Below are 19295 nucleotides of genomic sequence, written 5' to 3' on the forward strand. Positions count from 1 at the left end.
GCCTGTGATCCCAGTGGCTCAGGAGGCTGAGACAGGAAGATTGTGAGTTCAAAACCAGCCTCATCAATATCGAGGTGCTAAGCAACTCAGTGAGACCCCGTCTCTAATAAAAATACAAAAAATAGGGCTGGGAATGTGACTCAGTATCCAAGTGACCCTGAGCTCAATCCCTGGTACCAAAAAAAAAAAAAAAAAAAGAGAGAGAGACAGTATTCACTGTGAACTAGAGGTCATTTTGTGGTGCTGCCACACAATAGCTAAAACACATGGTTCTAAGAACCCCGGAATAGCAATCAGAGAGGTCCTCTCACCACCATTCCCAGGGATACACTGGGATTTGTATTTCCCACTCATGATTTCATTCTTTGGTAGACTAGTGATCACGATTCCCACAGGTGCATGGAGGAAATGTTTCTACCAGGACAGTCACTAAGGATTCCTCTGAGCTTAAGCTTCCTCATGATCCTGTTGCGCACGCAGGTTGTCAGAGAAAGGAGTTATTCTATTGGCAATAGACCCTGATTCTCATGAGGAGATAAGATTTCTTTTTTTTTTTTAATATTTATTTTTTGGCGGACACAACATCTTTGTTGGTATGTGGTGCTGAGGATCGAACCCGGGCCGCACGCACACCAGGTGACCAGGTGAGCGCGCTACCGCTTGAGCCACATCCCCAGCCCCAAGGAGATAAAATTTCTGCTCTGTAATAGGAGCAAGGAAGAGTATGTCTGGAACTCAGGGGATTCACTGGGGCCCTGTAGATGTGGTGCCTGATGGCAATGGAATGAACACTTGCCCCCAAACCATGACTGGGGTTGGTATGGAAACCAGAGACTCAGACCCTTCAGGAATAACTCATCACAATCCATAGTCTACAGCATTATACCAGTTCACGAAAGTCCATCAGCTGATTAATGGATAAACAAAGTGTATTATAGTCATACAATGGCAGTGGTGCAGTGAAAAGGAATGAAGTACTAACGCGCACTACACATGGGTGAATCTTGGAAATATTATGCTAAGTTAAAAGCCGTCACCAAAAAAAAAAAAATCTTAGATTGTATGATTTCATTTATATAAAATGTCCAGAAGAGACAAATCTATAGAGACAGGAAGTAGAATAGTGGTAGCCTATGGGGTGTGACAGGTACAGGGTTTCTTTTCAGGGTGATTGTAGATTTGTGGCGGGAGTGTGTGTGTGTGTGTGTGGGGGGTGCTGGGGACTGAACCCAGGGGCACTCTCCCACTGAGCCACATCCCTACCCCTTTTTTTTTTTTTTTTAATTTGAGACAGGTTCTTGCTAAGTTGCTGAGATTGGCCTCGAACCTTTATTGTGGTTTTGATTTGCATTTCCCTCATGGCTGATGATGTAGTTGAATATCTTTTCATGTGCTTACTGGCTATTTGTACATCTTCTTTGGAGAAACTCTGTTCAACTCTTTGGACCATTTTTAATTGAGTTGTTTGTCTTTTTCTGTAATTAATTTTTAAACTGACTTTGCTAATTTACTAAACATTTCTGTAAGTTCAAATAATTTATCTGAAGGTTTGTTTTCATCAGCTTTTGTATCTCTTTGACCAAAATACCCAACAAAAACAATTTAGACTCTGGAAAGCAATATGGAGATTGTTATATTTTAGATTGATATAGTTTGGATAGACATGTCCCCCAAAAACTCATGCAAGAAGGTTTAGAGGAGTAATGACTGGATTATGAAAGCCTCAACCCAATCAGTGAATTAATCACCTGATAGGATTATTTGAGTGGTAACTGAAGGCAAGTGGGGTGTGGCTGGAGGAGGTGGGGCCTTTGGGGTATGGCTTTGTGTATATTTTTCTATCTGGCAATGGAGATCTCTCTCTCTCTCTCTTTCTGATTCTGATCATCATCTGAGCTGTTTTCCTCCACCATACTCTCCTGCCATGAGGTTCAGCCTCACCTCAGACCTGAAGGAATGGAGCCAGCTGTCAACGGACTGAGACCTCTGAAACTGTGAGCCCACAAATAAACTTTTCCTCCCCTACAATTGTTCTGATCGGGTCTTCTAGTCACAACAATGAAAAAGCTGACTGAAACAGAGATTCCTCAAAAAACTACAAATGGAACCACAATTTGACCACTCCTTGGTATATATCCAAAGTATTTAAAATCAGCATACTACAGTGACACAGCCATATCAATGTTTATAGCAGCACAATTCACAATAGCAAAGCTATGGAGCCAACCTAGGTGCCCTTCAACAGATGAATGGGTAAAGGAAATATGTCATATATACACCATGGAATATTACTTAGCCATAAAGATGAATGACTTTATGACAGTTGCTGGTAAATGGATAGATTTGGAGAATATCATGCTAGGTGAAATAAACCAATTTCAAAAACCAAAGGTCAAATGTTTTTTCTGATATATGGATGCTAACACACAATAACTGGGGAGGGAGAATAGAAGTTCAGTGGATTGGACAAAGGGGAATGAAGGGAAGGGAGGGGGACAGGAAAAGGAAAGACAGTGGAATGGATGGCAAAACTTTTCTGTGTACATATATGAATACACCACAGTGAATCCCACCATCATGTACATCCAAAAGACATTAAGTAAAAGAAAAACAATAATTATGGATAAATGGCAGAAAGATCAATAAGGGGAAGGGAGCAGGGGGAGGGAAAGAAAGGGGAGGGTAAGGAGAGGCACTGGGGCCTGGATTAGACTAAGATCTATTCCATGCTTGTATAATTATATCAAAATGGATTCTACTGTCATTAACTAAAAAGAACACATAAAAAAGAAAAGAACAATTTAGACATCTATAATCCACTATCAGAGTCTCAGTCCATAGATGGTGGTCTCCATTGCTCTGGGGCCAAGGTGAGGCAGCACATCATAGGAAGCATCCAGCAGAGGAAAGCTGCTCCCCTTGTGGCAGGGGAGAGAGAGAGAGGGAGAGAGAGAGAGAGAGAGAGAGAGAGAGAGAGAGAGAGAGAGAGAAACGCACACGCATGCTGGGGTGGGGTGGGGAGGAGGAGGCACATAGTGGAATGAGATGGGCCACAGGGAAGAGGGACCCTTCCAGGGCACAACCGGGTGACCCACCTCCACCAGCCATGCCCCACCTACCTATCGTTACCCCCCAGTCAGTACATCCTGGATGGACTGATTAGGGACAACTATTATAATCTAATCATAATATCTCTGAATATTTCTGCATTAACAAGAGCTTTTGGGGATACCTCATATCCAAACCATAACAAAGTTTCATTTGGATTTTCCTATACAATTGGGACATTTCAAATAACAGGTTTGTCCTCCCCCGCTCCAACAGTGAGGATCTTTGTCCTATATCCCACCTCAGAAGGACACATTTCAATATTATGTGATGTTTGGTAATATATGTGTGTATCTGCATATACATACACACATATGTGTGTGTGTGTGTGTGTGTGTATTTGTTTTGTTTTGTTTTGTTTTTGCCATTCTGGGAATGGAATTCAGGGCTTTGTGCATGAGAGGCAAGTGCTGTACCACTGAGTTACACCCTCAACTCTTTTCTTCATCTTTCTCTTCCCCTCCTCTCTTCTTCCTTTTTCTCTCCCTCCCCTCTCCCCTTCCTTCCTCTTCCCTTTCCTTTTCGTCTTCCTCTTCCTCCTATCATCTTTATTTTTCTTTATCAGACAAGGTCTTACTGCATTTCCCAGACTGGTATTGAACTTTTGATCTTCTTGCATCAACCTCTTGAGTTGCTGGGATCACAGGCAGGCACCACCATGCCCAGTGCTGTAGGTTTTTATAGATAGCCCTTAACAGGTTATAGAAGTTCCCTTCTAGTCTTAGTTTGCTCTAAGTGTTAATCATTAATGAGTGATTATTTTTATTAATGCTTTTTCTATTTCTGAGATCGATGTGTGGTTTTTACTCTTTGTTCATGTTCATGTAGATTATTACATTAATTAATTTTCTAAAGTTATCCAACTCTGGGGACTGTCCATTAGATTTGACAACTAACAGATTACTCGTTTAGAGATATGAGGGGAGGGGGTGCACACCTGTAATCTCAAGTAATCCCAGCTACTGGGAAGAGGGGCTAAGGCAAGAAGATCACAAATGTGAGGCCAGTCTTCTCAATTCAGGGAGATCCTGTCCCAAGATTAAAAAATAATAATAATAATAAAAGGGCTGGTGATTTAGCTCAGTGATAGAGCACCTCTGGGTTCAATCTCCATTATCAAATTCCAAAAGTGAGATAGGAGAGAAGTTTGAGAAGTTTGGCTGCTTCAGGCAGCAGAGAAAATGAGAAGTGAGGAAGAGGAGAGTGGCTCTGATCTGTCTGTCTGTCTGTCTATATCTATCATCTGTCCTTCTATTGAGATTGACTCCTTTATTGCCAAGGAGGCAGTTTTACTCAACTGTGGGGGCTGGTTAGGCAAGTATAAAATCCACAGGGCAGGCCAGCAAGTTAGAACCTGGCAGAACTGCATCTTCCTCGGGGAAAACCCTGTTTTATTCTTAAGACCTGGTAACTGCTTGGACAAGGGCCACCCCGAATATCAAGGATAATTCTCTGTACTTGAAGTGGATTATAGATGCCAATCTCGAGTACCTCCCGTGCAACACCTAGAGTAGCGTTTGAATAATGGATTACTGTCAACTTGCCAAGTGGACCTAGAACCGAACATCACACAGCTCTAGTGGAATTTGTCTGATGTTTCTCTAATGATTAGACTGGGGTTATCTGAGGAGAAAGATCACAGAACCTAGAGCCCAGAAGCAGCCACTCCCACCTATAGTCGGGTTACTTGGGAAGCCTAGGAAGGACACCAACCTTGGCAACTTGGGGGTTCCTGCCTCAAACGCACTAGGGATGTAGCGCAGTGATACAGCACAATCCCCAGCACCACTAAGAAGAAGGAGAAGGAAGAGAAAGAGGGGGTAGGGAGGAGAAGGAAAAAAGATCACAGAGTTGTGCCATCACATCAAGAGAAATACCATCAACATAACTTATGATGAAGGAAGCTGACCCAGCTTGCAGGCTGAGCTAGTGTTTGTCACTGTAGTGACACTCGCCCCCCTACAACTTTTCAAACTGAACTCTAGGTGCAGAGTATCCTTAATGAGTAGGGAGTTATGCTTCCCATCCTTGAGGGTATCTGTGCATATTCTTTGGAATTCTTCTACATGAGAGATTTGTCTCTTTGCTCCCTTTTATTAATTCATCCAATCACTTAAATATATCAGTATGGACTCATTAATATTTATTTTGCACTTTGGGGTATAATCCAACACTAGTGTTAGTGTTAAATAAAAATTACAACAGGGACTGGGAATATAGTTCAGAGGCAGAGAGCTGGCCTGGCATGTACAAGCCTTGGATTCAATCCCCAGCACCTCAAGAGAAGAAAGAAAAAACTACAAGAAGCCATTGGGTTGGCCTAAACTCATTCATTAGGCCCAACATATCTGCATAAAAATCAAAATGGAGTTGCTCATGATCAAGTTCCACATCACCAAGCTGAAACTAGGCTGCTTACCTGACCTTCCAAGAAATCAGAATGAAAGAAATAACAGTCAAATTTCCCCAATAGGTTAGTTTCGATTGGCACGGTAATGAAGTTTCCTCCATCTTTAATCCTTACATTCTTTTTAAAAATTTTAGTTGTTGTTGGACCTATATTTTATTTATTTATATGTGGTGCTGAGAATTGAACCCAGTGCTTCACACACACTAAGCAAGCTCTCTACCACTGAGCCACAACCCAGGCCAATCCTTACATTCTTAAATCTCTACAAAAAGTACATAATTTTATGTTAAGCAATTACTTATTTTTCTATTGTTCTCTCTCCCTGTCCCCATATTACAAGGAAAGTCACTTTGAAATGGTCAATCCACTTTTTATTCCCCTGTTTCTGCTTTCTTCAGCCTTTCCACATCAATAAAACCAATCTCCTTTGTTTGGCCCATTGGAACACTTATCCTATCTTAAGGAATGAAACATTGCCCAATTCTAGAATCAAAAAGAGTGTCAACTAAGATTGTTGAACTAAATTGTTGCCATTTTATTCTCTGGCACTACTTTGTTTTGTTGTTCAAATTGTTCTAGTGTGAGCCATTGAGAACTGCATGATACCTTCTTCCCATCTTTTTTTTTTTTTTTTTTTTTTTTTTTTTTTGTACCAGGGATTGAACTCAGGGGTGCTTAACCACTGAGCCACATTCCCAGCTCTTTTTATTTTTTATTTTGAGACAGAGTGTCACTAAGTTGCTTAGAGCCTTGCTAAGTTGCTGAGATTGGCCTCAAACTTGCAACCCTCCTGTCTCAGCCTCCCTAGTTGCTGGGATTACAGGCATGCACCATTGAACCAGGCTCCCATCTTCTTATCATTATTTTTCAACATTCATATTCTACAAATATTTATTGAACATCTACTATATGCCATGCTCTGTGCTAATTGTACAGGATCTACATGTAGTTTTGTAAGTTAATAAAGAAGGGAAGAAGTGAGGAGAAAGAATGAAGCTCCAAGTTTGAAGCTAAATGAATTGAACATCAGCAGCCTTTGAACATCAGCAGGAAGTGACCAGCTCTAATTTGGGCTTCAGAAGGTCATCCAGGTATAAGGAAGCCAATGGATGGTTCCATGATGATTGTCCAGGTAGGGCAGAAATTCTGCAGTGACTTGCAGGTTGCTGGCTTGAGCAATGGGTGGATTGGGGTGTAGTTGGCTAAGACAGGGTACCGTGGTTATGAGAATATGTGGAGTGAAGGGAGAAGATAACAGGGAGGAGGAGCTTTGGAGAACACCAACATGTGGCAGATGAGCAAGCCAAGAAAATAGAGGAGGGGAAACGGGCACAGATATTTCTAAGAAAGGAGAGTCTGCATAGGTCAGATGCAACAGAGAACCCAGCTGCAGACCTGGGAAGCATGGAGGAGATATGGCAACTAGCAGATTATTCTTGGAAAGGGGGGAAAGAGGAGCCAGTTGCCTAGGACCGAGGACGGAAGGAGAGGCGAGGAAGAGGAGACCAGTAGTTTCTGAGGAGTTGAGCTATGAAGTGGAGGAGCTCTGGGGTTAACATTGCCTGGTTGTACTTGCGCTCATTTATGGGCTGTGGGATGCCGAGGGGCAAGGAACAGCCTACGCCCCCTAGAGGACAGGTGGTGTCATTACAGACAAGTTGACAGGTGCTGGGGGAGGGGAGAAATTTATTACATTTTTCAATATCCTGGGGCGTTTGCTGAGTGAAGAGAAATCTTCACTGCTACCTGAACTTGGTTTCATGTCCAATTTATTAACCTTATGAATTTTTTGAATTTTGATAGCTTTTTAAACAATCCATATCTCTCTAATATTCCCCAAAATAAAAATTAACACTTAGAAATTTGACAAATTTTTCCAAACATTTAAAACATGGATTACCCAAACAATGACAATAAAGGAATTCCAGCTACTTAGGAGGCTGAGGAGGATCACAAGTTCAAGGCCAGCCTAGGCAACAGATGGAGGCCCTGCCTCAAAATAAAAAAAATTAAAAGGGCTACAGATATATTTCAATGGTTCAATCCCCAGTCCAGAAGAAAAGTGACAATAAAAATATTGTATCACCTTTACTACATGCCAGGTGCTGTCTGAAGAACCTTACATGCATTCTTTATTCAATCCTCACAACACTATGAAAAATGTATTATGGTTTCTGCCTGGTTCCCCTTGTACAGTTGAGACTGAGGACCAGAGAGATGAAGTAACTTGCCTAAGGTTATACAGTTGGTAGGTATTAGAGTTGAGACTGGAATTCAGTTATCTGGGTTCCAGAGAATCTGCTTCACTGACACTCTATAATGAAATAACAGCTGATTTTTCTAAACACTTTAAACTCCTACAAAATTGATAAAACATACACAAATACAATTATTTTAAAACATGTTATAAATATAAATAAAGAAATGAAATGATATCAAGCAAGCTAAAGACTTTTTTTTTTTTTTGCAGTGGTTGACTTCTAGTGATCTAAACTGTCTTTATAGTACAGTTGAGAAGGAATTCCATGCCACCAAGTAGGCAACACTTCTGTTCTTGCTTGTTTTTTTACCTTCATCTCATGTCCCTGGGCTCCTTCAGAAGCCTGTCCCTGGGGACAAGTATGTTTCCTCCTCTGGGCGCCCTGTCTGTGGGTCCTGCTACTTCTTGCGCCTGGTTTATGTCAGGTCATCTAACTCTCCTCTCCCTGATGAGAAAATGGTCTCTGGTCAACCTGGCCTTCTCGGTCCTTCCCCTGCCATCCTGGGCCGCTCCCTTGCTTCCTGGGACCAACTAGGTATTTGAGTTCCATCCTCACTTTCTTTTTCCTATCCCAGGACGGAGAATCCACGAGTGTCCTGGGAATGTCATTTCCTTTGCATTGGAATACATTAGAGAGCCACTCTGGGTGTTGGCGGAAGTTGGCTTGAGCCATGGCCTCCTGCAGAGAGGAGCCCAGCTGTGAGTGGACACTCTGGAGGGGGCCTGCTGGGCAGATGAGGCAGAAGGTGAAGGTGTCCATCCAGCAGGGGCTGCCAAACACAGCAGCTGCTCTCCAGGCTTTGCCTTTTGAGAGGGAGGAGAAGGGATGGCAGGAGCTACCGAGCTGCCACTCATCCCTCCTCAGCACACCTGCGACACTGTATACCTCTCTGCTAAGTCACCGAGGGAAACCCTGCTCCCTCCTGGGGTTTGCTGGTCAAAGGGAGGTGTGGCTCATGGCCCCCATGGGCCCTGGGCTGCTGCCTTCTCTGCACAGGCCCAGGACTGTGTGCTTGCTCCCCTAGGCCCCCTCCCCAGGCTCCCTGCCCCTCAGCCGGGGTTTCTGACTTTTGTCCTTCCCCACGTGGTGCCCAGTCCATGAGGGTGCAAGATCAACGACTGTGGATTGGCTCCATGGATGAATACATGAAGGAACTCCCCATCTTCTCAAAGTGGAGGCGAGGAAATCCCATTCCTCCTATTTCTACAGAATACACAGAGGCACGGACTGGAAACCTCGCCCCCAACTCCTCTCCCAGGTTGTTGTGAGGCTCAGTATTTTTTTTTTTTTATCCAAGGCAGGACATCTCAAGTCTCACAGCTGACAGCATTGGGTCCTGAGATAGGGACCTGGGCCTGAAGACAACGTGCTCTACTCCCCACCCCACCCTCCCAGGGCCCGTCAGCACCACTGGGCAGGAGCAAACTGAAATGAACCCACGCAGGGACCTGCCTGAGGCTCTGGGTCCTGATTGGCTGTTCTAAGATGTGTTCAAAAAGAAACAAGGACCTGAGGGAGGAGGCGCTTGCACTTGGGGGTCCTCTAGCCCCTTCCAGGCCCTGAGAGGGACAGTTGAGTCACTGAGGCAAGTCTGCTGGAGTCTGATCGGCCTCCCCCACCCCACAGAGACTGAGCCACACAGATGGAATGTTGGTTTCCCTGCAAAGTCTCCCTAGAGCTCAACTTCCCTGCTGGGATTGGGCATGGGCAGCTCCAGGCCTCCTCTTTGAGACAGTTCACAAAAGAGGAGAAGCCGGGATGCGGAGGAGGGGTTCTAGACCCAGACACCTTGCTTTCTCCCTTCCTTTCAATCAGGCTTTGGGGCATCTCCCTTCTCCACCTTTGGAAGAATCATGAGGCGGCAGAGGTCACTGGTCTCGGGGTCTAGCATATGGCGATGGAGGGCTCCTGTAGGAGACCCCTATGCTGACTAAAGTTTTCTCCTAAAAGTGTTAATAGCTATTATTCATCAAGCGTCCCCATGTGCCTGGTGCTGGGCCAAGGGCTTCCCATGCTGTTCTACTCTCCAGGAGTGAAAAACTTGAGACTTTAGAGACCTCTGGGAACTTATTCAAGGTCACACAGTTAGTTCAGATGCAAGAACTGCTCAGAGTCATTGGCTCAACCACACCCCCCAAAACATACTAATGGTAGGGGACACACCCATAGGCCAGGGTTGTGACAGACTCTGCCATCAGCTGTCAGGCTGGGGCCCCAAACATCTGGCTCAGCAGATAGAAGGGACAAGAGGGTCTGCCGCTGATCCCCAGGGAGGGGCCCTCTCTCTCAAGTCAGGGTGTGTCCTTTTCTGGGGAACCATCTCTCTCCTTCTCTAGCAGAGGCAGAAAGAAAGGTTTCCCAGCAAGGAAAGAGACCTCATGGGCTGGGAAGGGAGGCCTGGACTGACAGGGACCTGCCTGCCCTGAGGCTGGTGGGTCACCCACCGAGGAGGAACCCAGGAGATTGGTGGGAGAGTAAAGAAGAGGCAAGACTAGAGAGATGGACACTGAGCTCCTGCAAGTCCTTCCTCTGTCCTCAGCTGCCCCAGCAGCTATCTTGCTATGTAGACTCACACTGGGAGAAATGGACACACCAGGAGCCCATTCTTCCCTGCAAGCCTGCTCCCCCCACCTGCCCTCTCTCTTCACTGTCCAGACCTGGCCAGGGAGCTGGGGACCTGGGCCTGACCCATCACCTGTTGCTCTAAGGTGTCATGTGGAATCTCTGCTGCAACGGTACATACTTTAACAGTGTTTGATTGGTTTTAATTGAAGTGCATGTGGGGAGAGGCATTCTTTAATGCCAGGGCTCCCTTTGCACAGCAAGGGTTGCCAGGGAAGCCAAGCGCCATGGTGCCAATAATCCCAGTGGCTTTGGGAGACTGAGGCAGGAGGATTGCAAGTTCAAAGCCAGCCTCAGCAACTTAGCGAGACCCTGTCTCTAAATAAAAAATAAAAAGGGCTGGAGATGAAAGCATTGCCAGGGGATCCAAGTGTGCCCTTCTAGACGGCACCTCCTCACCCTGGGCCCTGGCATCAGGATTCTTCCTGGGGAGGACATTTGGTCCCCAGAGCAGAGGAGGTGGCTCAGTGGTTCTAAGTATTTCCAAGGCACAGGCCTAGGGTACAAGGCACTTTCTGGTGGGCGTTAGACAGCCAGTGCAAACCAGCGTCTGTCTCTTCCACATCTAGTTCTGAGCTCCCACCACTTGGTGGTTGCTCTGAAGCCTACTGACTCACGGGCAGGCCACGGGGACCCAGAGGAAGGGAAGGAGGACTGCGGTGGGGGTCCCCGCAGATTTCAGTGGATTCTAAGAGGAGGGCCCGTAACTTGCACTGGGGCTAAGACACAGACCGGGAGATGGCTGAGCTACAGAAGGGACTGAACTCAGTTTAAAAGTGAACCCCGTGGGGCTGGGGATGTGGCTCAAGCGGTAGCGCGCTCGCCTGGCATGCATGGGGCCCGGGTTCGATCCTCAGCACCACATACCAACAAAGATGTTGTGTCCGCCAATAACTAAAAAATAAATATGAAAATTCTCTCTCTCTCTCTCTCTCTCTCTCTCTCTCTCTCTCTCTCTCTCTCTCTCTCTCTCTCCCCCCTCTCTCACTCTCTCTTTAAAAAAAAAAAAGTGAACCCCGTGAAGGGGAGATCTGATTGGCAGGGCAGGGCTGGGGACCAAGAGCAAGCTCACCGCCAGGCCAGAGGAGGAATTGGGACTTAATGTGGAGACCACAGCAGGGAGCTGGGAAGGGCAGAGATGAGAAAGAGCCCAGAAGGGGAGCAGGTTTTGCTATAAAGATCCTGGTCACCAGGTCACCCCTATCCTGCTAGGCCCAGCTATAGGTCCCTCCCCCAGGCTCTCCTCCCCACCCCCACAAATTCTCTGCCCCATATCAGATCTTTCAGGTGTGGTCCCCCTCACACTCAGGCCCGTCCCCAGCTGCCTGGGCCAAAAGTGGGCAAAGCTGGGTACAGTCTGAGGCTCCTGGGCAGTGACTCCCCTCCCACAGCCCAGGGGCCGTCCCAATCCTGCTAGCTAATGCTGCAGGCTATGGTCAGTCTAGTGGTCTGGGATTTCTATTCTGCTGTTGCCCAGCCCAAGCCCCTGAGTGTGACTCTGGCTCTCTCCAACAGGAACCCTCACCCACTAAAAGTCATTTTCTGGAGGGTTTTTCCCTCCCTCTCCCTATCCCAAGCTTTGGACCTCAGAAATCTGAATGCAGCATCTAGTTCCAGCTTGGGAACTGTGTGACTTGGGGAAAGTTACTTCACCTCTCTGCTCCACTTTCTTCAAGCATTGTGCTGATTAATTAAGCATTTATAAGGCTCTGAAGTGAAGACAACTCGCCCTGTGGAGGAGTGGTCTTTGTGCCCTGTGATCTGTGAGGATTCTGAGGGTCAGAGGTTAATATATAACATCTCAGCAGGAGAAGGAGCATGGATTTCAGCCTTTCCGCCTTTTTTTGAGACTCAATTCACCGGTGACTATTGTGGGTTTGAACAAATGAATGAGGGAACTGTAACTGCTGATTGACTGTCCCTTTGAAGCCCCGGAATCTCTGGGGACTTGAGAGGCAGCCTAGATCTGATCTATCCACCTGTGGACTGTGCTTCAGTCCCAGGGACAGAGGGATCAGTGATGGGTAAGGTGGTAGAAGAAGGAGATGCCGCCGTTGCAGAAGAGCTTGGAAAGCAGAGATGACCTGGGAGGTTAGGCCAGCAGAGTACGGGGATGGTGCTGGGATACAGGGACACCAGGGGGTTCCACCATCCATCAAGATGCCCCCTTCTGAAGCCTTCCCTGACCACTTGACTCTCATCAAATAATTTCCTATTAGAAAATGAAAAGTTGGCCAGGTGCCGGGGCGCACGCCTGTGATCCCTGCAGCTCAGGTGGCTGAGGCAGGAGGATTGCAAGTTCAAAGCCAGCCTCTGCCATTTAGCAGGATCCTATGCAACTCAAAATAAAAATTAAAAGGACTGAGAATGTTGCTCAGTGGTTAGGAACCCCTGAGTTCAATCCCTTGAATAAAAAAGAAGAAAAGTTGCAGCCCAACTTTGGTAAGTTGTGGGCCCTGTTACTTCATGTGACAAAGGCTGGCCATTTAATGGAGCACCCAGCCATCTCGAGACAGCTTTCAGACATTAGCTCATGTAATCCTCCTAAAGGTCCAGGGAGGAGCAGCTATATGTTTACCACCTGTGGCCTAAGGTCCAGGGAAGTTTGAATGTCTTATACACAGGAGCACCGGTCCTGACTCAAGTCCAGGTTCCCTAGTTCCAAATCGCATGCATTCTGTTCACTACAGCACCTTACCTTAGGCTAGAGCTGCCTCTGAGTGTTTAACTCAAACTAAGTCTCCTAGTGGTCAAGGTAAAAAGGGAAACCTGATGAGTTAGACTCTTTTTCCTTGTCTCAAAGAAAGAAACCTATTAGCTCAAGTAAAGTTCCAAACCTGGTCCAGTGCTTAATTCCAATAGGAGTTTCTTTCTTTCTTTCTTTTTGAGATGGGGTCTTAATATGTTACCCTCTCATGGTCTCAAACTATGGACTCAAATGATACTCCCACCTCTGCCTCCTGAGTAGCCCGGATTACAGGCCTGTGCCACTGTGTCAGGTTTGTTTTGTGAGTTCTCTGTGTCATCTCACCATGGATCAGCAAGGTTACAGAAACTTTTCCCAACCAACCATGAATCACACTGACCCCTTAGAGGCTAGGGGCATGCACGAAGTGAGAACCTGGCATGGAATTTCCCAGGGACAAGGCACTGGCACTTTGCCGGTGACCATTTCCTGGCTTCTAACATGATCCAGGGTGGAGCTGAGATTGGAGGAGCAGCCTGTGAAGCGGAAAGAACTGAATGAGCACCGGAGTCAGAGCGCAGTTTGAATCTTGACCTTATTGCCAACTGTCTGACCTTAGACTGGTTACTCTAGTACTCTGAGTTCAAATTACCCTCTGAATACTCTCTCTGAACCCATTCTCAAAGCAGAAGTTGAGAATGTATTTCTCAAATCATTGTCATTAATCATTAAGAATTCAGAGCCTTATATAAATACATGTATGTATGTGTGTGTGTGTGTGTGTGTATATATATATATATTTTAGAGATAGGATCTTGCTCTGGAGCCCAGTCTGGCTTCAAACTCCTGGACAGGTGATCCTCCTGCCTCAGCCCAAGTAGCTGGGACTACAGGCTCAAGCTACCTCAATGGGCCTAAGGACTACTTTTTTTTTTTTTTTTTTTTTTTTGCTGGGCTCTGTGCCTAGGCACTGGATGTGCAGTTCTGGACAAGCATAGCAAAGAACCTGTCCTCATGGAGCTTATGCTCTAGTAGCAAAAGATAATAGTAGCCAGGTGCAGTAGTGCACATTTGTAATCCTAGTGGCTCTGGAGGCTGACGCAGGAGGATAGAGAGTTTGAGGCCAACCTCAGCAATTTAGCAAAGCCCTAAGTAACTCATCAAGACCCTGTCTCTAAATAAACTCCAAAAAAAATGGGGACTGGGGTTGTGGCTCAGTGGTTAAGCGCCCCTGGGTTCAAAGATGGGAGAAGAAGAAGGAGATGGAGAAGGAGAAAGAGAAAGAGAAGGAGAATGAGAGGTTGGGGATATAGCTCAGTGGGTAGAGTGCTTGCCTTGCATGCACAAGGCCCTGGGTTCAATCCCCAGCACCACAAAAAAAAAAAAAAAAAAAAAAAAAAAGAGAGAGAGAGAGAGATAATAGTGAACAAATAAATGACCAGAGATCTGCTGGTAAGTAAAAGATAAATTAGCAGATGACAGGGCTGGGGTGTAGCTTAGTGGTAGAACACTTGTCCGGCATGTGCGAGGCCCTGAGTTTGATTCCCAGGGTCAGGGGGATATTTTAGCAGGTAATAGCATTCTGACTGAGATGGCTAGATGTTGTTTAATTTCCTTCTCCTTTTCTTCCTGTCTAATAGGATTCTGGACACAGGACTTCCCAGAATAAAACTACATTTCCCAGGCTCCCTTGAAGCAAAATGCAGTTGTCTAACTAAGTCCTGATCAACAGAGTGGAAGCAGAAGCAGCTCAGGAAATGCCCTTAAATCAGGGAGCAAATCCTGCTTTCCTCCTTTCTCCTTCGTGTTAGCTGGAATGCAGAGGTGGTGGCTGAAGCTCAGGCAGTCATGCTGGAACATGAGGAGAAAGGCACTTGCTGAAGCTGTCACAAGATTGAAGGAAATGCAGAACACTCCTGCATCCCAAGACCAACTACCTGCAGACTTTTAAATCAGAGAGAAATAAATTTCTATCTTGCTTAATCTGCTAAGATTTTGAGTTTTCTCTCACACACAGAACATTCTGATTTTCCTGACACACAGCTATGGAGTGGCTAGGATTATGTCCAATTGGTGGCCAAAGGAGGGCTTTTGTGAGGGTGACATTGGACCTGAGGCCTGAGTGATGAGAAGGAGCAGCCAAAGAGAGGTTGGGAGGAGCATCCAGGCAGGAAAGACCTGTGCACTTAGGGACCAGCAAGAGGGAGGCCAACAGAGGACAGGCAGAGCCCTGAGTAGGGAGTGAACGTCACACACACAGGGAAGTCACAACGGATCTTACTCATAGGAGTGATGTCATATGATTTATGTTTTTCTAATTTTTTATTTTTTGGTACTGGGATTGAACACAGGGATGCTTTACCACTGAACCATATCCCAGCCCTTTATATTTTTCAAGACAGGGTCTTGCTTAGGGTTCTGCTAAGTTGCTGAGGGTGGCCTTGAACTTGCAATCCTCTTTCCTCAGCCTCCTGAGTTGCTGGGATTTCAGGTGTGCACCACCACGCCTGGCTCAATTGATGTTTCTAAAGGGCCGTGAGCTGTGTGGCAGCTGCCCTGTCGGGACCCAAGTGAATCCAGGAAGCAGGAAAATCCTGGGGTAATCAGGAGAGGTGGGAGCTAGTGAAGGGCAGAGGGAGAGAAGATAGAAATAGGTGGACCCGGTGGAATGGACTGAGATTGAATGGAGGAGAGGCTGGGTTTGTCAAAGTGTCACTCATATGGCCTTCCTCAAATATTAGTTGTCTCACCTGTGCTTTTGGCCGGGAGGCAGGAACCCATTTCTGCGTTGATTCCATTCAAGTCAACAAACACCTAGCAACTAGCAAGCACTGCCAGAGCCCCAGGCCAGATTTGAGGGCTCCTGTCCTTGGAGCTGATGGTCCCTGAAGGAGAGAGGCAAGATCATGGAGCACCTGGTGGAGCACAGAAGGGTGATAGCACAGGGGGCTCTGAGCTGAGCCCTCTGTCGCCAGGGCTGGGGTGGGGCAGGCAGGTGTCAGAGTCAGGATGCCAACACTGAGTCCTGAGGGGCAAAACCTAGGCCCAGCAAGTTTAGAAAAGAAGGATGTCTCAGGATGAGAAGATCCAGAAGCCAAGAGAACAGAGAACAATCAAGAAGGCAAGTGTTGGCTCAAGAGCTCCCTGTCCCACCACGAGATCCTTGAGCAGGTGTCCCAGGACACCTCACCATCCTCTTCCTCAGTTCTCAGAGGACATTGAGGAACTTCCGGTTGGTGTCTCTGGAAGGATGCGCAGGGGGAATGATCTCTGCACCGTTCTGCTTGACTATCCTCAGACAGACAGAAGCCTCCTTCCTCCCACCATCTCCTCAGGGCCCTGAGGGTGCTGGCGAGGCAGGCGATGGGGCACAGGGGTCTGGAGGAGGACTGGAGTGGCCCTTCCAGGCCCCTCGTCAACTCAGCTGCAATGAAGACCGTCCATTCCTAAGTGTGTGTGCTCTGCCCTCTTCCATTCAAGCCCAGTGGCTGCATGTCTGTCACACCTTTGGTCCCTGCACCACTAGGGAGGCCTTACTCCCTCTTCCCCTGAGGAATTTCTTCAAAGTTCAGCTAAGGTGATTCTCTGGGGACATCTCATACTTCCCGATTACTTGTTCCTCAGCCCCTACTTTTTCCACATCCCTGTCAGCACACTGGTTATTTTAATTTTTTTAAAAAAAATATTTTTTTGTAGAGCTGGGGATTGAAATGGGGATTGAAATCAGGGCCTCTCTATCATTGAGCTACATCCAAGCCCTTAAAATATATATATTTTTAATTTTAATACAGGGTTTTACTAAGCTGCTGAGGCTGACCTCAAACTTGCAATCCTCCTGCCTCAGCCTTCTGAGTTGCTGGAATTATAGGCATGCACCACCTCACCCAGCAGTTAGTTATTTTTTTTAAATTGTAATTGGACACAATATCTTTATTTTATTTATTTATTTTTATTTTAAAAAATATTTATTTATTTTTAGTTGTAGTTGGAAACAATTCCTTTATTTATTTTTTTATATGTAGTGCTGAGGATCAAACCCAGGGCCTTGCATGTGCTAGGTGAGCGCTCTACCTGAGCCCCAGCCCCCTGGGTGGTTATTATGTGTTGCCAAACATTCTTCTTACTGGACAGAAGCTCTTGAGGATGGCGCTGTGCAGCTGCCGCCTGGCATCTCCAGGCTCTTACCTGCATGGACAGAAACTGTGCTTTCTTTTCCTTTTTTTATATTTATTTTGTAGGTGTAGATAGAGACAACACAATGTCTTTATTTTTTTATGTGGTGCTGAGGATCGAACCCAGGTCCCGCCTGTGCTAGGCGAGCGCTCTACCGCTGAGCCACAGCTCCAGCCCATGAAGCTGTGCTTTCAGTCTCCTTCCTATCTGTCATCCCATTTGGTAGACCAGAGAGAGGACGTGGCCAGCCAACGTCACACAGCCAGGTGACAGAGCTTCCTGCCCCAGTTCCAAACGGCTCAACTTTGGGCCATTTCCCTATAATGCAAAATCCTAGGGATTCTGGATCCCCAGCCCAGGTTGGACCCAGGAAGCCGTATGTTTAGAAGACAATAGATCCAGGGACATGGCCCTTGCCCGACCCCATTCCGTTTGCTAGCCTCTTGGTCTGGGCCACCATACCCCACATGATCTGGATGGCCATGCCCTGCACAATGGGGCCCACCATGCCGCAGACCCTCCCTTCCTCCTTCAGGGGGTGGCCGAGGCAGTTGCTCCTGTTGAGCACAGCTTTGCAGAGGACCTGAGGACAGCAGCCGAGAGTCACCCACTGGACACTGAAGAAGAGATGCACGAATATGAGATGGATCTGCTCTCAGGGGTCACAGGGCTAAATGGACACCTTGTAACCAAGCCCCCTGGCACAGGACAGTTCACTGAAGTGCCACTGAGCCCTCCTCTCCCACCTAGACTCAGCCTCGGCCCGGCAGGCCAAGAGGGAGAGCAGGCAGATCTCCAGCTGCCCCGGCCAGAGGCCTTGGGCAAGTCGCCTCTCTCCGCCCTGGCTGCCTTCATCTGTAAGAAGCAAACATATAATAGACGGTGTCCTCACGGAGGGGCTGCAGGATTTCAGCGAGATGAGGCAGGTGGAGAGCTGACACGGTGCCTGCATGGTCCACTGGTCACTCTGCTCAAGAGAAGCCACTTGACCTCTCGGTCCTTTTAGTTCCCTCCCCTGTGGACAGGGCAGTTGGGAAGAAAGCGTGGCTGCGGTGAACCCGGCATGGTTCCTGCATTGAGCTGCCCAACACACTGGAGCGGTCTGGCTCCATCCGGGTCACTGCCCTTTAGCTCTGCACCAGGACTCAGCCAGGAGCAGGCTCGTGGGCGAGACCAGTGAAGCTTCTGGAATTGTTGGGCTGTTCCTGTCTCTCTGTCCCTGTCTCTGAGTTTCTATTGTTTGAGCCTCGACTAGGGAGTCTTCAACACTCACACTTGGTAGATGAGGAAACCTAAGCCAGGGACTGTCTGGAGTTCCCACGGCTTGTCACTGTCAGAGCCAGGCTGGGGCAGACTCCTCCCTCATGCCCAGAGCCGTGTCCACAGCACCCATCTCTGTGTGCTTAAGCCTTTTTATCCCAGCCCATCTGAACTCATCTTTCAGCTGGGGACAGGTACCCTGGCAAGGTCACCCTCCCAGGAGCAGAGAGACTGCCCCCTGGGTGTGGGGGCAGGGGCCCAGTGGGGGTCAAGAATGCAGCTGCTCTGGCCCCAGGGCCTGGGCTGGGCTGCCCACAGAGGAGCCAGTGTGCCCAGACATTGGGGCTTTGTCAGCTTGGAACGTGAACTTGGTGTGTGGATGGGACGGTGTTTTCTGTTGACCTGACGTTGCTTCAGGTTGACTGAGTGTCAGTGTCTGAGCACCCAGAGGCCAGCTCCCGGGAGCCAGCCGGGGTCTTGAGAGGGGGTGGTTGGAGAAGAAGGGGAGGAGGCAGCCTGCCCCTGAGGGCTCGGCAGGTGCCCGGGGAAGGCTGCAGAGTGAGGGTCCTGAGGGAGGACGCCAAGATGGAGAGAGAAGGGCGCTTGCATTTGGGGGCCAGAGCAGAGGCCTGGGTGGGAGCGCAGGAGGACCAAGCAAACCAGAGAGATCCAGAGGGCAGAGGACAAGAGCCCTGAGAACCCAGCCACCATCCCTCGGTCCACAGAGGAGGACACAGGAGAATCCTAGGGGCCAGGAGCCCCATGGGAGGCCTTG

Source organism: Spermophilus citellus (assembly GCF_964194105.1).
Source record: "Spermophilus citellus genome assembly, chromosome: 17".
Classification (NCBI taxonomy): domain Eukaryota; kingdom Metazoa; phylum Chordata; class Mammalia; order Rodentia; family Sciuridae; genus Spermophilus; species Spermophilus citellus.